This window comes from Lactuca sativa, chromosome 4 (assembly GCF_002870075.4).
Source record: "Lactuca sativa cultivar Salinas chromosome 4, Lsat_Salinas_v11, whole genome shotgun sequence".
NCBI lineage: Eukaryota > Viridiplantae > Streptophyta > Magnoliopsida > Asterales > Asteraceae > Lactuca > Lactuca sativa.
The window spans coordinates 367,497,683-367,518,942 of record NC_056626.2 but is presented as its reverse complement, the minus strand read 5'-3'; positions in this window follow the sequence as shown (position 1 = coordinate 367,518,942).

Genomic DNA, 21,260 nt, shown 5'->3' with positions numbered 1-21,260 from the left:
CAAAAAGATCTACAATAGTTGACCTAGACTATTAGTTTGTCTAAAAATGCTTAGCCCCCAAACCCGGGTGTTACAATTCTCTCACCCCTTAGGATGATTCTGTCCCGGAATCATGCATCAGCAAACAGATGTGGGTAGCGACTCATCATGTCACTTTCTATTTCCCAAGTGAGATTTCGCCCATTCGAATGTTTCCATCGGACTAGCACTAAGTCGACCATCTTGCGTCGTAACTTCTTAGTCTTACGGTCAACAATTGCCTCAGGCTCTTCAATCAGCCTTTTATTCTCATCCATTCTTAACTCTGAGACCGGGATTATGCCTGGTACTTCTCCGGTGAACTTCTTCAAATAACACACATGGAAGGTGTTATGAATACCATCTAGCTCTTCGGGTAATTCGAGCTTGTAAGCTTGGTTCCCAATCTTCTAAAGAACTTTGAAGGGTCCAATAAACAGAGATGGACCAGAAACATCAGCATGTTGTTGTTGAGCAACTGGTGACACAAGAACTTCAGATAGTTTCGCTGTTTCAACAGGATCGAAAAGGTCGTCATAATTGACTTCAACAAGATTTAAAGGACCTGAAGAAGCAGGAATATCACTTTCCATGATTGCGGTAGTTTCAGTGGATGGAGGGGCGTTGCGGATGTGAGAATCATCAAATTTCACATCGAAGCTTTCATTGATTAGCCTTGTATGTCTGATGAGAACTTGATAAACAATCTTGTTCATGGAATACCCAAGAAAGATGCCTTCATCAGACTTCAGTGCAAATTTGTTAAGCTAATCTCTGTTGTTGATCACAAAACATCTATACCCAAAAATATGAAAGAAGCGAACATTTGGTTTGCGGTTTTTAAGGCCCTCATACGGTGTTTTATTGAGATGTTTGCACACAATGCTTCGATTTTGTACAAAGCATGCGGTTGTTACAGCTTCAGCCCAGAAGTAGAGAGGAAGGTGTGCGAAGTTGAGCATAGATTTGGCTACTTCGACTAGTCTACGGTTCCTTCTTTCTACTACTCCATTTTGTTGTGGTTTATAAGGAGCTGGAAAGTTGTGAGTGATACCTTTAGAAACCAAGAAGCTGTTGAGAGGATGATTAGTGAACTCGGTTCCATTATCACTGCGGATACGTCTTACTGGCAGCTTGATCTGAAGTTCTACTTTTGTGATGAAGTTGACGAGAATATGCGGTGTTTCAGATTTGAGTCTGAGGAAGAAGACGCATGTGAAGCGTGTGAAGTCATCTACTATGACCAGTATGTATTTTTTGTGATAGAGACTGGCTACGGTTGATGGACCGTAGAGATCAATGTGTAGGAGCTCAAGTGGTTCAGAAATTGAAGAGTCAATCACCATGGGATGACTTGCTTTGGATTGCTTACCAAATTCAGATGTAGAACAGAGAGTGCCATTGCTGAACTTGAGAATAGGGAGTACTCTGACCAGCTCTCCAGTAACCAAAGTGTTGATGTATCTGAAGTTGAGATGAGCGAGCTTGTGGTGCCACGGCCAGTTGACTTCGGATACAACTTTGGAAAGGAAACACAACTGCGGTTTGCCAATGATCAGAGAGACATCCAGAGGATACATGGTACCCTTGGATCGTGATTTGATCAAACAGGTGTTCCTATCACTTGTCATTACATAACATAATTGATCATCAAATTCAACTCGATGGCATGCCTTACATAGTTGGCCAACACTTGTGAGATTGTGTTTAAGACTTTTTACATAAGCAACCTTTTGAATTGAGAAGTTCTCCGTAGTGAGTACACTGTAACCTCGGATGATTCCATTCGCATTGTTGCCGAATGTAACATTTCCACCGTTGCAAATTGGCCTAAAATCCCAAAGGTATTCTAACCTTCCGGTCATATGCAAGGAGTAGGCACTGTCGAATGACCATTCATCTTCTTGTTCCTCCTTGCACAAAGCCTGAGAATTACACGGTTAGTTTAGGCATCCAAACTAGTTTGGATCCTGGAACAACAGATGAGTTTCCGAGTGATGCATGGACTGGTTTCGTGTCAACTTTTAAACCTAGTCCTGGGTGTTTGTGTAGTTTTGGAGTGTTGTGTGTTTTTGCAAAGTTACGAGGTTTCTGATTTTGGCAACTACACTGACATTTACAGGTTGAAATTTTGTCTTTTGTTCTGACACCACATTTGGTCAACGGTCTAAAGCATGAGTTGTTTGGCTTTTGAGTAGTCCGAGGTTGAAAAGATCTGACATGAGTGTTGTTCGTTTTCTGAAAAGTTTTTTTTTGAAAAAGGTTTAGCACGTGTAAATCTTTGTGTCCTTTTTGTTGGATTTGGTAGAATACCCTTCCACTTGTTAAAATTTTGATGTGACTTTAAATGTGTTGGAGTGGGTAAAATACCTTTCCATTTCGGATCATCGGAGGAATAGATTTGAAAAACACTGTTTCGAAAAGACTTTACACGCTTTTGAGTTGTGTCAGATGAATTAGGAATGACTGTTGAAACTGTACATTCCTTTTTGGATGTTTTCTTGATGGTAGGGTTTTTGGAAAAATAGTGAGAGAAAATAGATTTTCTTGGACTTTTGGATTTTTGAAATCTGACGTGCTTTTTATTTTTTTGAAAACATTTGTCTATTTGTGCCTCGAGAGCGAATTTCCTCTTTGAAAGCCTTTTTAGCCAAGGTTTTTGGTGAACCACAGTCTCTGTTATTCAACTGCGGTTTCCTAGAACCCTTTGAAATTTTGTGAAAATGTGGGCTTGAGTCATCAGAACTTGAAGATTCAGGGATTTTAGAACATTGACCCACTCCAACGTTTCATATGGGTAATGCATGATGAATCGTTTGAAGAGTGGCAGAACTTTTGTTTGAAGACTGCGGTAGTGATGACTTGACTACCACAGAGTAAGTCTTAGTTGAGACTTTAGTGGGACTTTTGACTACAGTGAGGGACACTTCAATGTCCTCAATGACAATTTCTTCATCAACTATGGATGAGTTTTGAGAATTTGGGAGAGTAGTGCCACAGATAGGAATTTGATCACATTTGCGACCCGAAACCTCAGGCACAATTTCCTCAATGACACAATTGTTGCTTAGATTATGAAGTCTACCGAAGTGAGTTTTGATATCTTCGGGAAAGGTCTTGTTATTGACTGGGAAATGAAATTCTCGGTCTGGAGGGACATACATTCTGTCTTTGTTGAACCGGGGTGAGGAATCCATTGCGGTAGGATATCCATTTGACAAACCTCAATTGTATGTATTGTCCACGGTTCCATTATTTACCAAATTTTCAATAGCTTCAATTTCATTGAGCAATTTTTTGATTAAAAGATTTAAGCGTACAATTTCACTCTGAACTAAGTTCAACGCTATCTCTAATTGGGTTTCACTCAACATTCTTTCATCTTTTTCTAACTCTAAATCTCTTTCTAACATAGCCATTTTGAGTCTTTTGTTATCCAGTCGTCCTCTCACATGGAACATCTCCTGGGACGCAATGTTCTTCTCATCTAAGGCATTTTTATAGTCTGCAAGGACGGCAGCACATGTGTCATTAAGACTATCTTCGGGAAAGGTCTTGTTATTGACTGGGAAATGAAATTCTCGGTCTGGAGGGACATACATTCAGTCTTTGTTGAACCGGGGTGAGGAATCCATTGCGGTAGGATATCCATTAGACAAACCTCAATTGTATGTATTGTCCACGGTTCCATTATTTACCAAATTTTCAATAGCTTCACTTTCATTGAGCAATTTTTCGATTAAAAGATTTAAGCGTACAATTTCACTCTGAACTAAGTTCAACGCTATCTCTAATTGGGTTTCACTCAACATTCTTTCATCTTTTTCTAACTCTAAATCTCTTTCTAACATAGCCATTTTGAGTCTTTTGTTATCCAGTCGTCCTCTCACATGGAACATCTCCTGGGACGCAATGTTCTTCTCATCTAAGGCATTTTTATAGTCTGCAAGGACGGCAGCACATGTGTCATTAAGATTATCTATGTAAGGTTGACAATCATGCATGCTATAGTTTAGAGTTTGGATCATGAGTTTTACCTGTTCGATGATGCTTAGAGTTCCATCCTTTTCCATGTAACAGTAGTTTTTTTTCCAGCTTTGTAGACCCATTATCATCAGCAGTCGCCAACATGCAGATCTTCCCTTTTCCTCTGACACTGCTGATGGCTTCATCTTCGTCTCTGGATGACCAAACTTGATGGTCTCTCTTGACATGGGCTATGTATGCCCTTGCATTCTACTTTTCTTCCAACTCTTGAGCCATTCTAAGGTAGAACGCTCTGTCTTTAACTACATTGGCCTTACAATCCCTTGCAAAGTGATTCTCTTTGTTTCATTTGTGGAAAACTACAACATCAGTCTTGTCTTCTGAGGGAGTACCAGAGTCAGTGGTTTGAGTAGAATGCGGTGCTTCCTTTGGTTGAGTATTTTGAGATTGCGGTGGTGGATGAGAGCTTTTAGGATAATGAGAGTGATTGTTTTTTGGGTTGAAGTTATGATTGAAGGGTGGTTTGTTGAATTGTTGGTTTTTGCGAAAAGAGTGAGGTGGTAGTCGGTTGAATTGTTTGCTAATGAGAGCAATTGCCTTTTGAAATTCTTCTTCATCATCGTACTCTGAATCAGCTTCGTATGACTGCGGTGAAGTGTCATACGAGGGAAAGTAAGATTTTTTATGTGGAGTTTGTGCTATGAGAGCAAAAGGTCCTCCGAAGTCAGCACAGTCTTTGAGTACGGTGGAATCCTGTGCTTGCAGTTCCCCATAGAGTTCGTAGAGTGACAAGGAATGAATCTTTCTATCGCCTTGAACTATTATCTTTGCATTAGTCCAATGTCTTCCCAAGCCATTAAGAAACTGAAGATTTGTTTCATGGTTACTGCGGATGGTGCCCACATTGGATAACTTGGTGAAAATCGGGTTGAACCTTTTGAAGGAGTCTTCCAAACTTTCGCCAGTATGAGCTTTGAAGTTGTTGAACTCATTAAGTGCAGTTGTAAGCTTCTTTTCTTGTGCTTGTTCTGAGCCTTCGTACAGATTCTTGAGAACATTTCAGATCTCTTTTGCTGATTTGCAATTTATGATAATATCGAAGTTGTCGGGAGCAACTCTACAGGATATTTCATAAAAAACAACAACATCATTTTCCATTTTATCGAGATCATCCTTGGTGGGACGGTTCATAGCTGGTTGACTTCCTCCAAGTCTAGCTGTGGCTCCGTCAGTATGGACTGGTTTAAGGACAAGGACATGTGGTCCTTCTTCTACGGATTGCCATACATCTCTACCAAGTCTCCTTAAGTATCTTTCCATTCTTTGTGACAAGAGATGATATTCATTTGCAACCAGTATTGGGGCTCGATTAGAACCACCAACACTGTTGAAAACATTCAGAGATAACGATTGTGCCATATCTCTGAAGGTTTTGTTTAAGAAATGAGCTTCAGTGGTATAAAAGGCTTTTCGAAAAATCAGAGTTCCGATTTTCAAAAAGCAACCACTGTGGCTCTGATACCAATTGTTGAGAGAAAAACTTTGAGACACACTTGAACAAACCTTAGAACAAGTATATTGCGGAATAGTTAATCTAGAAGGATCTAAAAGCTCAACAATAATATTTAGAGTTAGATGGTTAGATAGTTAGTTGTCGAAAAGTAAAGTAATGGAAATGACAACAATTGTTATATCAAGTATACACTTAAGCTGATTCATAACGAGGAATGCATTCAAGCCAAGTTAACAAGTGAGATCAAACTTAGTGATTAAGTCTCAAAAGACTTGCTCCGAAGAGAGGTTGTAATTGATTATGAGAGTAAGAAGAATGAGTAAGAAAGATAGAAAAGATAACTTCAGAGATTTCTATTCAGAATTAGATGCGTAAATTTAATACAAGAGAATGAGCTCTATTTATAGAGACTCATGAAGTACACTAGATTACATCTCTAAGAGTAGCCATGCAAGGCATACTGGACAATAGAGTGTATTAGAAAAAGACAAGTAATCTAGTAAAGAGACTGCGGTAGGTAGAGACTGCGGTAGCGATTGCTGATGAAGAGACTTGACTGCGGAGGCTTGATGGATGTGGTAGCTGAAGTTCTAGAGGGTCACTTTTTATGTTTCAACAGATCACACAGAAACACACAATCTTCCAATCATGCATTGAGTTAGATTATTGATTAATGTTGTAATTCTTAATCGGTTAATTCTACAACTTGTAAACATTATCACAATTAGTTTAATCTTCACACTCATAATCCTAATCGGAGGCTTCTCACACTGTTAATCCATGTCGAAGATTATTTGACTCTATAGTCATGTTCGAAGGATTTTTGTCTTTATAATCAAGAGTTCTAGGTAAGTTAAGTTTATGGTTCTTCTTGACACTGTGATATATTAAGAATTTATTTTTTTTGGCTTTTTTTATTTATATTTTTGACTTAATCACATTGAATATATATGAGTGATTGGATTTTTTTATCCATATAACACATAATATGAATGTTGGCCTATTTTGTTTTATAGTTTTTGATTTCATCGCATTGAATGTGTAAGAATGTTTGACTTTATTTTAACGTTAATATCAATTACCAATATATGAAATTATTAACGTCAATTTTGTTTAATGTTTTATATTTTTATTGAATGTTTTTTGGTTTTGAATGTGGCTATGTGTTATCTTACCTTGATAATCGAAGGTACACATTTTATTCTATTACTATAAGTTAGGTTACAAACAATGGCACCGATAACTTTTTTGTATTCTCTTTTCAATTTTTATTCCAATATGCTTTCACCATTTATATTATTTTGAACATTATGGTTAACCAATATTAACCATTAACCAAAATCGTTAACCAACAAAAACCATTAACTATCACCAATATTAACCATACCCAATGGCTACCAAAATGCATTACCAATCATAATGGTTATGGTTCGGTTTTGATCAATAACCGAATCAAACCATCTCATTACACCCCTAATATTTGATTATTAAAACCATAATATCCATTGTTTTTCCTTTATTTTAGTCATGAGTCATAAAATCAAAATATATTATCATAATCTCTCCAAAACCTCACCCCGGCACCACCATAACACCTACATCCCAACTAAACACCACCAATCCCAACCCACGAGCCCACATCTACACCCACATCCATACCTTTTCTCCAACACAACATACTCTGACAGCTACCTTACCTTAACATATACATACACCAACCCAACCCACCTAACACCCATCACATATCACCCACCCACCCATATACATACACTCACACATACATACATACAACCTTGCCAACAAGCCCACATCAATAACGATGTCAATGCGCAATCCAACCTCACCCATATACCCACATCCACGCCCACCTATAGTCTCTTATGCTAATGCCAACATGGTCATATAGGTTTGAGTTGGTAATAGTTTAATTAATGATAGGTTTATCATTTTCATAAAAAAATTATCAATAAAATGGCTTTTTTAGAATGGCTTACACATTTTACAATACTTTTAAATATATCTTTTGTCTACACTAAGACTTAAACCCTAAACATTTAGATTAAGGACACATATACATCAAATTCTTATGCCTCTAGACTAAAGTCCATTTAATAGTTATCAATAAAATGGTATTTAGGTCATATTAAATAATTTACTTTCCAATTAATTTGATAAATTTGCAAACCAACAAAAAAAAATTCAATTCCATGTCAACCCCTAAGGCTATATGGTACGGAGGGTAGCTTACCACCAGTAATCATATGTAACACTCTTTACCGGTGGTGAACATCACACTGCTCCTTTCATTTTACCGGCGGTGGTATACCGACTGTGAGTTTCCACCGCTATCTCTGTCTTCCTTTGCCATTCAAACTCAGTCTCTTTTCCTTCTTCTTTACAGGTGATAATCCTAAACACCACCCCCAACCTCTATTTAAAATAGAAAAAAAATGGTAAAAAGCTTAGTAAAAACTTATGCAGAGCGTAGTGCCATCGACATCACGCCGTTCAACCTAATATCACTTAATGCACGAGCTTAATTTGACACACAAACTTTTTTTTTCTTAAATTTTATAAATAATTAGAAAATATCTTTAAAAATTAAAATATTAATCCAACAATTATAATGTTTTTTTTTATTTTAACGTAGTTTTTTTAATTTACCATAAATATTACCTAAAAAGGCCAAAGCTACCAAGTGTAGTCCTTTTTATCTATTTATCTCAATAAGTAATTATTAATTTATTTACTTAGAGGCTATTTGATTTAAAAAAAACTCTTCAAACCACTTTTTGTTGCACAACGCAGCACATAGGCAACATTTGTCATTTTGCAGTAATTTGTTTTTTTGGAATACTTCATACTACAAAACATATTCACGTGTTGTGCATGACATATGCAACACTTGACTTGCCTTTTCAAATCTCTGTAGCTTTCACTTTTTCTAAGTGATTTAAAAAAATTGGTATAACTTATATTTTTAAACTTTGATTTTTTTAAAACTTTGATTTATGGATTTGATACAATTTCTTTTTACAGTTTCCACAATTTTCTATTACTTTCTTGTTTTAAAATAACTTTGATTTTTTTTAAATATCTTTTCCCCACTTTCCACAGTGGCTCTGGACCTGCTTACCCTACTGGCCCCTTAATCTAGATTCAAAACCCCTGGGTTTATTTGCTGGAACCCTAATCATCTGCACCTACTCTACCTTCCTATTCTCGATGTGCTCCAAATCAATTAATGGTTTGCGGGCCCTATATATATGATGTCCTCCAATTTTGGACAAGCTGAAAAACTAACAAAATCCCTGATATCCTATCTCAGCATGTCATCGTACCGAGTCTTCCTTATTTCCTCGTCTGTAGTATACTAGGGTACCAATAAAGTTCTCTCTTGGAACTTGGCGGTGATCTTCGCCACGGTGTAAGTCTTTTGTAGAATATTTAGGAACTCCCTCGCCAACTGTTGTACTTCATCATCCGAAGAAATTAAAATTAGGGTTTGAGAGTGATGGAGGCTGAAGATAGGCAACCCTAACCTCCCACTTTTCTTTAAATGGGGCGCAAAGCCAGAAAATCAAGGTTTAATTAAAATTATCTGCCATGCCGTGGCAAGTCCTTTTAATCATGTGATCAAAAAATTATTTGACATGTCGTGGTGATGCCTCACCATGTTGTGACCACCCAGAGTGAATTAAATTTCGATGGATTAGATCATACCTGAAATGGGTGTTAAAACCCTCCCCCGGTTGAATCAGACTTCATCCTCCAAGTCTGTCGTTGTAAAAAAATCTGGATAATGCTCCCTCATCTCATCCTCGTGTTCCCATGTCCACTCTAAACCTTCGCGGTGCTACCATTGCACCTTCACCAAGCTCACAACCTTGTTACGCAAGGTCCTTTTCATCGTATCTAGAATCACGATCGGTCTCTCCATATAATTCAGGCGCTCGTCCACCTGAATGTTCTCCAAAGGAACCACTATGGAATCATCAACCATATGCTTCCTGGACCATATGGCACCCTTGTTGCATTTAGTGTATAAGCCCATAACTATAACTAGGATGTACTTGACCTGATTGTAGCATGGTCCTTTTTGGTTGTCATCACTAGTGCTATTTGAGAGGACTGACTTTGAGAATAAGGCTATTTGTGATTTATTAATATATTATAAGTATAATATATTAATTGAGAAATAATATTATTTAATTAGTATTGATCAACAATTAATTTGGAATTAATTTAGTGATCAAAAGAGACTAAGTAAATATATGGAGACTGATTAAGTAAATCAATGATTCTTATATTGTGGGCCAAAGATCCATGGTTAATTAGGATGGGATAAACCAACATGGATAGTCCATGTAAGTTTAACCAATGGAGCATAAGTAATATGAAGGGTCATGGTGCATTAGAGTTTGAATGGATGAGGCCCTAGCATTTTTAACACTATAAAAGCACACCCCAAGAGCCAAAATCGGTTGCCCCATTCATTCTAAGAGAGTGATATTGATTTTGTGCTAACTACCTTATTCTCTCAAGTATCCTCTTGCATTTAGTGTTTGTGACACATTAGAGGCATCACACTTGAGGTGCTAAAGCTTTCTAAGGCCAAGAACTACAACTTGAAAATGCATGTATAATTAGAGAAAACATAGATCCAAAGCATCTAGGGTTGCTTGTGCACCATAGGAGTGTTATAGTGCTTAAAACCAAACAACGGTATCAGAGCCTAGGATTGTTTTCTATTATATTTAATGCTTGTTAATTTTTAAACTTGAAAAAATCGATTTTCTGGCTTCTGACTGATGAAATCACTGATTCCACCGACTGACTCGACGAGTCCACTCAGTAAAAGGGCAACTCAACGAGTCATGATCATGCACTCGTCGAGTAGATACTTCTCGTTGCAGAATTTCGAGTTTTTGGCCAGAATTGGTTTAGGATCATTACTACAAATTGTTTTGTAATGATAAAAAAATGTATTTTCTGATTTGGTAATGATGCTCCTCATCCAATTTAAGTACAATTGTCAAATTTTAAGATAATAAAGTATTTATTTGTATTATTTGATATAAATTGCCTTGCTATGAGTTAGATTAGATCAATAGTTAAATTATATGATGATCTTGTAAGCTAAAATTGATCTAAGTTTTTCTTGAAATGAGTTTATGTAACTCGTCCTCAAGTTATATGAAGAGTCTTATTCATGAACATTAAAATCTCATAATTTTTCATAAGTTATGGAAACTAAAAGTTTTGAAAGTTACAAAACTTGCCCTCAAGTTTTGGAATTTGTAAAGTCTCACTAATGAAACATTTAATTCCAAACCTTAGAATTTTAAAAGTTTTATATTCAAACCTTATACTATTATAATATTGTAAGTTTAATAATATATATATATATATATATATATATATATATATATATATATATATATATATATATATATGTAAGACAAGTCAGTCTTACCATTAGTAGGCCTCATTCATGAAGCCGGTCTATAAGGGGGGTATAAGGTTACTGCCTATAAAATGGTGGTTTAATGGGTGTTCACTCTCACTCACCGCTTCCTTGACTGGTGGATGGTCGTTAGCCGAACGGGTAGGATAGGACATTAATTCTTGTTAACACTATAATGATAATTATAAAGTAACTAAATCTTTTATTAAACTCCCAGTCTTAGTTACTTTAGGAAAAATGTGAAATGGTGCTATTCCAAGAAATTGCACATTGCACTTTGCTAAGTCGTTAGTGGAGCGTGTGTGGTTAACCGACACACTAATGTGGGACCGGAAAGGATGGCAAAGGATAGCTTGATGTTAATCATAGATCAATGGAGTGTGTGTGGTTAATCGACACATTGATTTGGTGGTTTGTAACATAAAGAGTACCAAGCATATTTGCATGGTTATTAACACCTTGTTTGTGATCCTCGGCATCCCAGTAACAAAATTGAAGGGCACAATCGAGATTTAAACATTCCATTGAAAATTTCAACGGATCTCAAAAGAGTCTAGGAGTTTCAATCCAATTAAAACTTAATAATAAATTTCGTTTTTCATGGTGGAAATTGGTAAATCGTCATTTACATACCTTCAAATATTTTGCAATTGGATTACGACATCTCTCTTTTGAATTGTAAAATATTATGTTGGGTCCTAGCCTTAATATTTCGTTTGGGTGTTATATTAAGGATTCTCATCTAATCTAAACTTTGTTCTTTTGTTTTTATATGTCTATCTCAAACAATGCTTCGGGCTCCAAACCTTCTGGCTCATTCTCCCTCATGAATTTGGTTGGGAGAACTGTCTTCAATGGGTCAAACTTTAACAATTGGATAAGAAACATTCGTATGGCCCTTCGCTATGAGGACAAAGAATATGTCATGTATAAAGAGTTAAAGGAGATTGATGAACAAACTGCTACTCCCAAACAAATCGAGGAATACAGGGTTCATGAGAGGGACGCGACAAAGGTGTCATGTATAATGATTGCTACCATGACTATTGAGCTTCAAAAGTCCTATGAGGACTTCTGGCCCTTTGAAATGCACCAAGATTTGATGGAAAGGTACCATCAAAGTGCTTGATAGGAAAGGTATGATATCATTGCCTCCATGATCACAACCAAGATTAAGGATGTAGAGTCCATCACAGCCCACCTGCAGAAGATGCAGAGAAATGTGGACCGCTTGATGAAGTTGAATGTGAACTTCAATGAAGAGCTGCCCATTGATATCATCCTACACTCGTTGCCTTCTTGTTATGATCAGTTCCGCATGACCTATCATATGGACAAGGAGCAGGTCACTGTTAGCAAGCTTCAAGGCCTTCTAAGAAATGCAGAAAGCAACTTGAAAGGAAAGTTGGTTGTTCCTACTCCTACTACTGCTGCTACCCCTGTTCCGGCAATTCGACATGGGAAAGGGAAGAAGAGGAAGGCTCCTGCTAAGAGCCACAAGGGAAAGTCTCTTGAAGGATCTTCTTCTTGTGGGACCAAATCTGGTTTTGCTAATCTCTCTACCAATCCAAAGGATGGAGAGTGCTTCCATTGTCATGAATAGGGAACTGGAAACGAAGCTGCCCCAAATAGTTGCAGGACATAAAGGATGGGAAGATAAAGCTCACCTTTGAAGGTATTTACACTATTCTTTCTAATAACTCATCACATGCTAATTCTTGGGTCCTTAATACAAGTTGTGGATTTCACATTTGTTCTGATTTGCAGTGACTAAAAAGAAGTAGGGATGTGGAGCACGGGAAGATAAACTTAATCATGGGAAATAGGAAAATGTTGCCTGTCACAAAGATTGGAGTTTATTCTTTATTTCTTAGTAGCAGGTTAGAATTAGAATTGAATAATTGTTGTTACTCATCGGATATGGCAAGAAATATTATTTCCTTTCATAGTTTGTATAAACAAGGTTTTAACTTTTCTTTTATTAATGAAATTGGTAGTATTAATGCTTATTATAATGGTACATTTTATTTTGAAGCATAACCTTGTAATGCTATATATGAAATTGTGATGTTTGTAGATAACCTAGTAAATAATGTGTTGAATATTGATTCGTCTAATTTTTTCGACAAGGCATGCTTGTGGCATTTTCATCTTGGACATGTCAACCATAAGCGTATAGCCCAACTCCAAAAGGATGGAGTCTTGGAGTCATTAGACTTGAATTCGAATGACACTTGTGAGTATTGTTTGCTTGGAAAGATGACCAAGTCACCGTTCACTGGTATTTTGTCAAAGGAGTGAAGGTTTGTTGGATCTCATACACACTGATGTGTGTGGACCCTTCAGAACCACCACAAGGGATGCTAACTGCTTCTATGTGACTTTGACGGACGATTACAACAGATATAGCTATATCTGCTTAATCAAGCATAAGTCAGAAACCTTTGAAAAGTTCAAAGAATTTAAGAAAGAAATAGAGAATCAATTAGGAATGAAAATAAATATGTTGCGATTTGATCGAGGAGGAGAGTATCTTAGTATCGAGTTCCTATACTATCTTAAGGAATGTGGAAGTTTTCAAAGTTGACGCCACCTAAGACACCACAGTTGAATGATGTGGCTGAGAGGCGCAACTGAACCTTGTTGGATATGGTTCGTTCCATGATGAGTTGAGCTTTGTTACCTATCTCATTTTGGGGGTATTCCTTAGAGAGTGCCACCCATATCCTTAATCTAGTTCCTACTAAGAAGGTTGCCAAAACACCTCACAGGATGTGGACAGGGAAGGTTCCCTCATTGGATCACATCAAAGTTTGGGCTTGTGAGGCTTTCGTAAGATGCGAGACTCATGACAAGCTCGAACCTCGTAGCAAGTGACGTATTTTCATCGGCTACCCACAGAATTCCTTTGGATATCTCTTCTATAGACCAAGTGACAATGTTGTCTTCGTTGCGAAGAGAGAGTTCTTTCGAGAGAGAGAACTCATATGCCAAGAGGACAGTTGGAGGCAAATTGACCTTGAAGAGCTTCAAGAGTTAAGTGATGAAGGAACCTCAAACACTAGTGCTCAACCCGAGGAAGAAACTCCTATTGAACTAATTGACGAGTCCGTACGTTTGAAACATTCCAGTAGAGTTAGTGTTCCACCTATGTTATATGGATGCATTTGAGGGTGATACATTTATCAGTGATATCATATTGATAAATCTGGATGAACCTAACAACTACAAGGAAGCCATGGCAGGCCCCGAGTCTGCTAAATGGATAGAGGCAATGGACAAAGAGATTCAGTTTATGTATAACTATCAAGTTTGCAATTTGGTTGACAATGTACCGGTTCGTAAGACAATCGGGTGCAAATGGATCTTCAAGAAGAATACCGATATGGATGGGAAAGTACACACATATACTGACTGGTTGTGAAGGGCTTTACTCAAACTCAAACCAGTAGCGAATATTAAATCTATAAGGGTTATGCTAGCCATAGTTGCATTTCATGATTATGAAATATGGAAAATGGATGTCAAAACCACTTTCCATAATGCAAAGTTGGCTGAAGATGTTTAAATGAGTCATCCAGAGGGCTTTGTCAATGCAAATTACCCTAATAGAGTGTGTAAGCTTGATAAATCCATTTATGGATTGAAACAAGCATCTCGCAGATGGAATCTTTGTTTCGATGTGGAAGTCAAAGAGTTTGGATTTTCGAGAAGCAAGGATGAGTCCTGCATATATGTCAAAGCTAGTGGGAGTATAGTAAGCTTCCTAGTGTTGTATGTAGATGACATACTTATCATAGGAAATGACATCCCAACCTTGCAGGAGGTTAAGTCCTGGCTTGGGAAGTGTTTCTCTATGAAGGACCTTGGAGAAGCTGCCTATATCCTAGGGATAAGGATATTGAGAAAAAAGAGTAAAGACTAATAGGAGTTAGTCAAAGTACCTACTTGGACAAGGTGTTGAAGCGTTTTAGCCTGGAGAACTCCAAGAAAGGCAACCTACCTAACCAAAGCAATACCAAACTGAGTAAGACTCAGAGTTCGAGTATAAAGGCTGAGATAGCAGAGATGAGACGAGTTCCAGATGCTTCCGCGGTTGGCTCAATCATGTATGCTATGACTTGTACTTGCCTTGATGTGGCCTTTTCTTTGAGAATGGACAACAAATATCAAGGGAATCCTGGTAGATCTCACTGGCTATAGTAAAGAACATTCTTAAGTACCTGTCAAGGACTAGGGATTGGGTTCTTACCCTCGGTGGGAGTGATGACTTAAGTGTGAAAGGGTATTGTGACGCTGGTTTTTAGATCGACAGAGATAATTTGTGCTCTCAGTCGGGCTTAGTCTTTACCCTAAATGGAGGAGCAGTAACATGGAAAAGTTCCAAGCAGGAGACTGTAACCGATTCAACGTGTGAATCAGAGTACATAGTAGCGATCGAAGCATCGAAAGAGGCGATATGGTTGAAAAACTTCATCGGAGACCTTGGAGTTGTGTCATCCATAAAGGAGCCTATGGAGATTATCTGCGATAATGAAGGCGCGTTTGCCTTATCGAAGGAACTGAGCAATCATGGTTGATATATATATCCAAGCATATCGACAGGAAATACCACTTCTTAAGACATCAAGTAGAAGAAGGACACCTCGTTGTGAAGAAGACGTCGTCAGAGGACAACCCAACAGATCCCCTTACGAAGGGACTAAGTAGGGTTAAGCACTTGCAGCATGCGAGGGGCATCAGGCTAAAGGATGATATTAGTTTTACTGATTAGATAATTATTTTGAAACTTGTAATAGTTAAATTGTAATTGAAATTTGATGATTGAATAAAAGGAGTTTTATTTATAAGTAAAGTTACTGTCTTGTGTCAATTATTTACTATTGTTTCACTTTTGCATGTTTTGACTTCCAGAATAATAAGATTATTAGGTAAGATTGTCATGAATTTGGCTTGTAGATTGTCTAAGGTGTTAGACTTTTCAAGTAGGTTATTATGCTACAACATTTATGAGTGCTCCTAAAATAAGATTTAAGTTTTGGATTAAGCTTACGCTCACCTGAATCACTTCAGGGAATTTATCATGAGTGATTATGAGACAATAATATAATATAGTCTTCAAACTAAGATATATGAGTTGTTGACTAGGAGTTGGTTGTGCATTGATGATACGAAAACGCATCAGTAACTTGATGTTATAAAACGTATCGTTGTGCATGATTTAATGAGTAGTTAGTACAAACATATAATGTCGAATTTTATCTTTTCCTTTTATCCTAAGAGGATTAAAATCGATATCTTGGGCCTCTTGATGATTTTGTATTGACTTATGTGTCGGGCCCGGTCAGAACTAAATTGATGTGTTCAGTTATGTTCTATGTTAGAAAAATCGGAAATTGGGAAACAAATTGCAGGACAATAAGTATGAATTTGTTCCATGTATTTGTCCGCATGATATCTTGAGAACAAGGAATATATGATCCCTTATCTAAAGGACGCATCACTAACAAGGCCAGAGTTCGACAACGGCTTTGGAAAGCTACAATTCCTAATTGGATCCTGAAGTTGTATTGGCAGTTATAGTTATTAGACTTATCAAAGTAGGATACTGTTGGATTTAGTGTCTAGCCCATAACTATAATTGGGATGTACTTGACCCGAGTGTAGCATGGTCCTTTTGGGTTGCCTTCACCAGTGCAATTTGATAGGATGGACTTTGAGAATAAGGTTATTTGTGATTTATTAATATATTATAAGTATAATATACTAATTGAGAAATCATATTATTTAATTAGTATTGATCAAGAATTAATTTGGAATTAATTTAGTGATCAAAAGAGACTAATTAAATATACAGGGACTGACTAAGTAAATCAATGATTCTTATAGTGTGGGCCAAAGATCCATGGTTAATTAGGATGAGCTAAACAATCATGGATAGTCCATGGAGGTTTAACCCATGGAGCCTATGTAATATGAAGGGTCATGGTGCATTAGGGTTTGCATGGATGAAATCCTAACATTTGTAACACTATAAAAGCACACCCCAAGAGCCAAAATCGGTTGCCCCATTCATTCTAAGAGAGTGATATTCATTTTGCGCTAACTAGATTTATCTCTCAAGTCTGCTCTTGCATTTGGTGTTTGTGACAAATTAGAGGCATCACACTTGAGGTGCTAAAGATTTCTAAGGCCAAAAACTACAACTACATATGAGGTATTTATCTAACCATGAGTTTTGTATTGTATATCCTCCAATATATGCTAGTTAGGATGTATGCTTTGGAAAATTGAAAATGCATGTACAATTAGAGAAAACATAGATCCAAAGCATCTAGAGTTGCATGTGCACCATAGGAGTGTTATTGTGCTTAAAACCCGACAACCCTTTCCAAGGTGACACCTTCCGGAGTACCATATCTCCGACCTAAAACTCCAAATCAGATTGGCACCTATCTGTATAGCTCTTCTATCGACTCAGCGTGGTCTTCAATCTCCCGTACACCTGTTGGATCAATTCACTAGTCCAGAGCGCCTCCTCCATGCTACCCATGACTCGCTGACCGGCCTCATCCCTACAAATCGGGTTCCGACACTTCTTCCCGTAAAGCATCCCTAAAAGAGGTCGATCAATACTGGCGTGGTAGTTGTTGTAACAAAACTCAACCAATAGGAGATACGTATCCCAGCTACCGCTGAAATCCAACACACAACCCGGCAACATATCCTCCAAAGTCTGGATAGTCCCCTCACTCTGCCCATCAGTCTGCGGATCAAACGTTTTGCTGAAGTGCAGGCGAGTACCCAATTCCACATGAAACCGATTCCAAAATCTGGAAGTGAAATCTACATCCCGCTCTGGGACTACTAAAACTAGAACTCGATGTTGTGCCACAATCTCTCGGATATATATGTCGGCCAACTTCTCCACATAGATGCTCTCCTAAATTGGAATAAAATGCACACTCTTGGTCAAAGGTTTTACGATGACCCAAATCGAATCCACCCTCGCGTCGTTCATGGAAACTTCTTGACGAAGTCCATCAAACGGGAATACTTAATGGCTCCATCTTGCCCCGAGTTCGCTAATCCTCGACATGGACTTTCCTACAAGTCAAACACCTCTCAACATACCAAGCCACATCTCTCTTCATGTAGGGACACCAATAATCAGGTCGGAGGTCTCTGTACATTTTCGTCGCACCTAGATTACTAGAAAATTTCAACTTGTGTGCCTCCTCCATCAGCACCTGCCATCACCACCCCGATACGAAACCTAAACCCTCTGATGTAAGGTCAACAGTCCCCTATTTTCATGATAGAAAGAGGACACCTACATCACAATGCGCTCGCACTTATGGTGTTCCTCTTTCATGGCCTTGACCCGAGCCTCACGAATTCGCTCAATTAATGGAGTAATCAACATCATCCTAAGACATAAATCTCAAATTGGTGTGCTTGTAATCTTGCGACTGAGAGCATGAGCCACCATGTTGTCCTTTCTGGGGTGATAAAACATTATGCGTCGTGTCCCATACGCTTCGAGTATAGGATCGATTACAAATGCTTTAATGTTTGACCATTCTAAAATTTTCCAAATGTCTAGCGCATTTAGAGGGAAAAAGGACAAGAATTGGTTTTGACTAAAATAATTAAACAACTATCAAAGGACAATTCAAAGTACGACGAGGTTTGGTTGCTTGTGAGTAGTTGGAAGCATGGTATTGAATGGAAATTATGGAAATGTTTCCATAATTGGATGGACCATATTGACATTATTATGAAGATATAAGATTCTATTAAGAATAAGTTGTCATATGGAAAATATGGAAGCGTGTCCATATTGGGAATTGAATATTGGAAAATCTATGACTAGATTAGAAACTTTTATGCAAAAGGATGTTCAAAGGAATGTACTTTGAGTGAGAGACATCATATCTAAGGAATTGTCTTGTAACAATCTCCGATAGAGGACTTTGTAATATCATTGGTAATAGTCTTTGTGACTTTGGTGCAGTGACATTATGAAAGGATCATTGCATAAAATGTTAGAATCTAGCATATACTATAAGTGGAAAGAATTTGATATTCTTAAACTTATGAAAAAGGATTTGGAGTTCTGAAATGAGAATGATTGGAAATGTGTTCAATTTGGTCTATTTCACAAAATAAGAACTATAGGTAAACATTGTGTGCATGCTAGGAGCATGGGACAAGTGTAATAATTCAAGTAAGAAGTTGATTACCCGAAACGACAAATAATGAGTAATCGGTATGGTGATAAATAAAAGGAGTTTTATTTATAGTCAAAGGTTTGAGGCCATATGGGATTAGTATTATTCTTGTGTTTCACTTTGCATGTTTTGACTTCCAGAATAATTGAGTTTATTAAGAATAATCGAATTATTCAAACGGGCCACAGTCGTTCATATGTTGGAAGTAGATATGAATGAAGACCGTCGTGAATTGGTGTGTGGATTGTCTAGAGGAGTATTAGACATAAGAAAATGTTTGCTGCAACGTTCATGAGTGCTTATGAATATGATTTAAGCATTGGATTAAACCCACGCTCACTTGGATCGCTCCATGAATTGTATCACGACTGATTAGTGAGACGATAACATCTTATATTCTTGAAACTGAGATGTGTGAGTTGTATCTTGCGAATCGATTGCACATTGATAATATGTAAACGCACTTGTAACTTGGTGTTATAAAACATATTATGGTGTGTGATTCGGTTAGTAAGTGCAAGCAAGCATTGTATCAAAGTTTATCCGTTCCTTTTATCCAAAGTAGGATAAAAGCGATATCTTTGGGCCCCTCGATGATTTAGTGATGACAAACATAAATGCTCGGCCGGGCTAGGGCTAATTTGATTTGTTCAATTAGTCAGTCGTCATAAATCGGAAATCGAGATATAGTACAAAGAGAATGATTTGAAATCGTATCTCATACGATATCTAGAATGGAGGAATATATGATCCCTTATCTAAAGGACACGCGTATTTGATATGATCAGAGTTGACAACGGCTTTGGAAAGCTACGATTGCAGATCAGGATCTGAAGTCATACGCATAATAGTTATTAGACTTATCCAAGTGGGAGACTGTTGGATTAGTGTCTAAGTCCATAACTATTTTGGTATGTACTTGACCCGATGGTGCATGCTCATTTTGGGTTGCCTTCACCAAAGCAACTTGATAGGATGAATTATGGAGAGAAAGGATTAAATATGATTTATTAATATATTATGAGAATAATATATTAAAGGAGAAATCATATTGGTTAATTAATATTAGTCAAGAATTAATTGGTAATTAGTTTTGTGACTAAAAGAGATTAATTAAACTTAAGGGACTGGAATTGTAATTATAAGATAATTGCAATTTAGGCCATGGATTGCCTTGTATCAAGGGTTGGACGAATTCTATGGGGAAACCCATAAGGAAATCATCCAAGGGCTTGATTAAAGGAGTCTATGGGTTGCTTAGGGCTTAAGCATCCAAATTAGGGTTTCCTTGTTAGATAACCCTAATAGCCTCACTATATATAGATCCCTTAAGGACCAAAAACGTGGACAAGATTCTTGCTAGGGTTTTCACACGGTTTTGGTAGCCTCCATCCTCTCTCTTCTTCATCCTCTTGCTTATGGTGTTTGTGAACCATTAGAGGAGTGACATTTGTGACTCTAGGCTTTCTAAAGTCAATACAAAGAGGAATTGGGATTGTTATTACTACATAACAATCAAGGTAATATCTTAAACCTAATTATATGTTAATATTGATTCTCATATGCTAGAACTAGGGTTTATAGCCTTGGATAACTTGCATGTACAATAGAGAAACCTAGATCCAAGAATTAGGGTTTGTATGAGCACATAGGATGTCTTATGACCAAAACCCATCAGTGGTATCAGAGCCTAGCCTGGTTTCTATTGTATTGATGCTTGATATGTTTGAAAAATTCGATTTTTTGGTTTCTGGAGGCTGGACTCGCCGAGTCCATGCAGACTCGACGAGTCAACTCGTCAGATGGAGTATATCTCGGGATTTCTTGCTGTTTTTGCTTTAAGATAGTTACCTTATCTCATAAGATCAATATAAATCTGATTTTATGATATATTTGACTATATTGTTGATCTAATTGAAGATTTTTATCAATTAATAAGATAATTGTTTCCTTATGTGATAATTGATTAATTATTTTGACTAAATTGATAAATTGTTTTGCAAGAAATCATTAAATAAATCAAATATGGATAATTATGTGA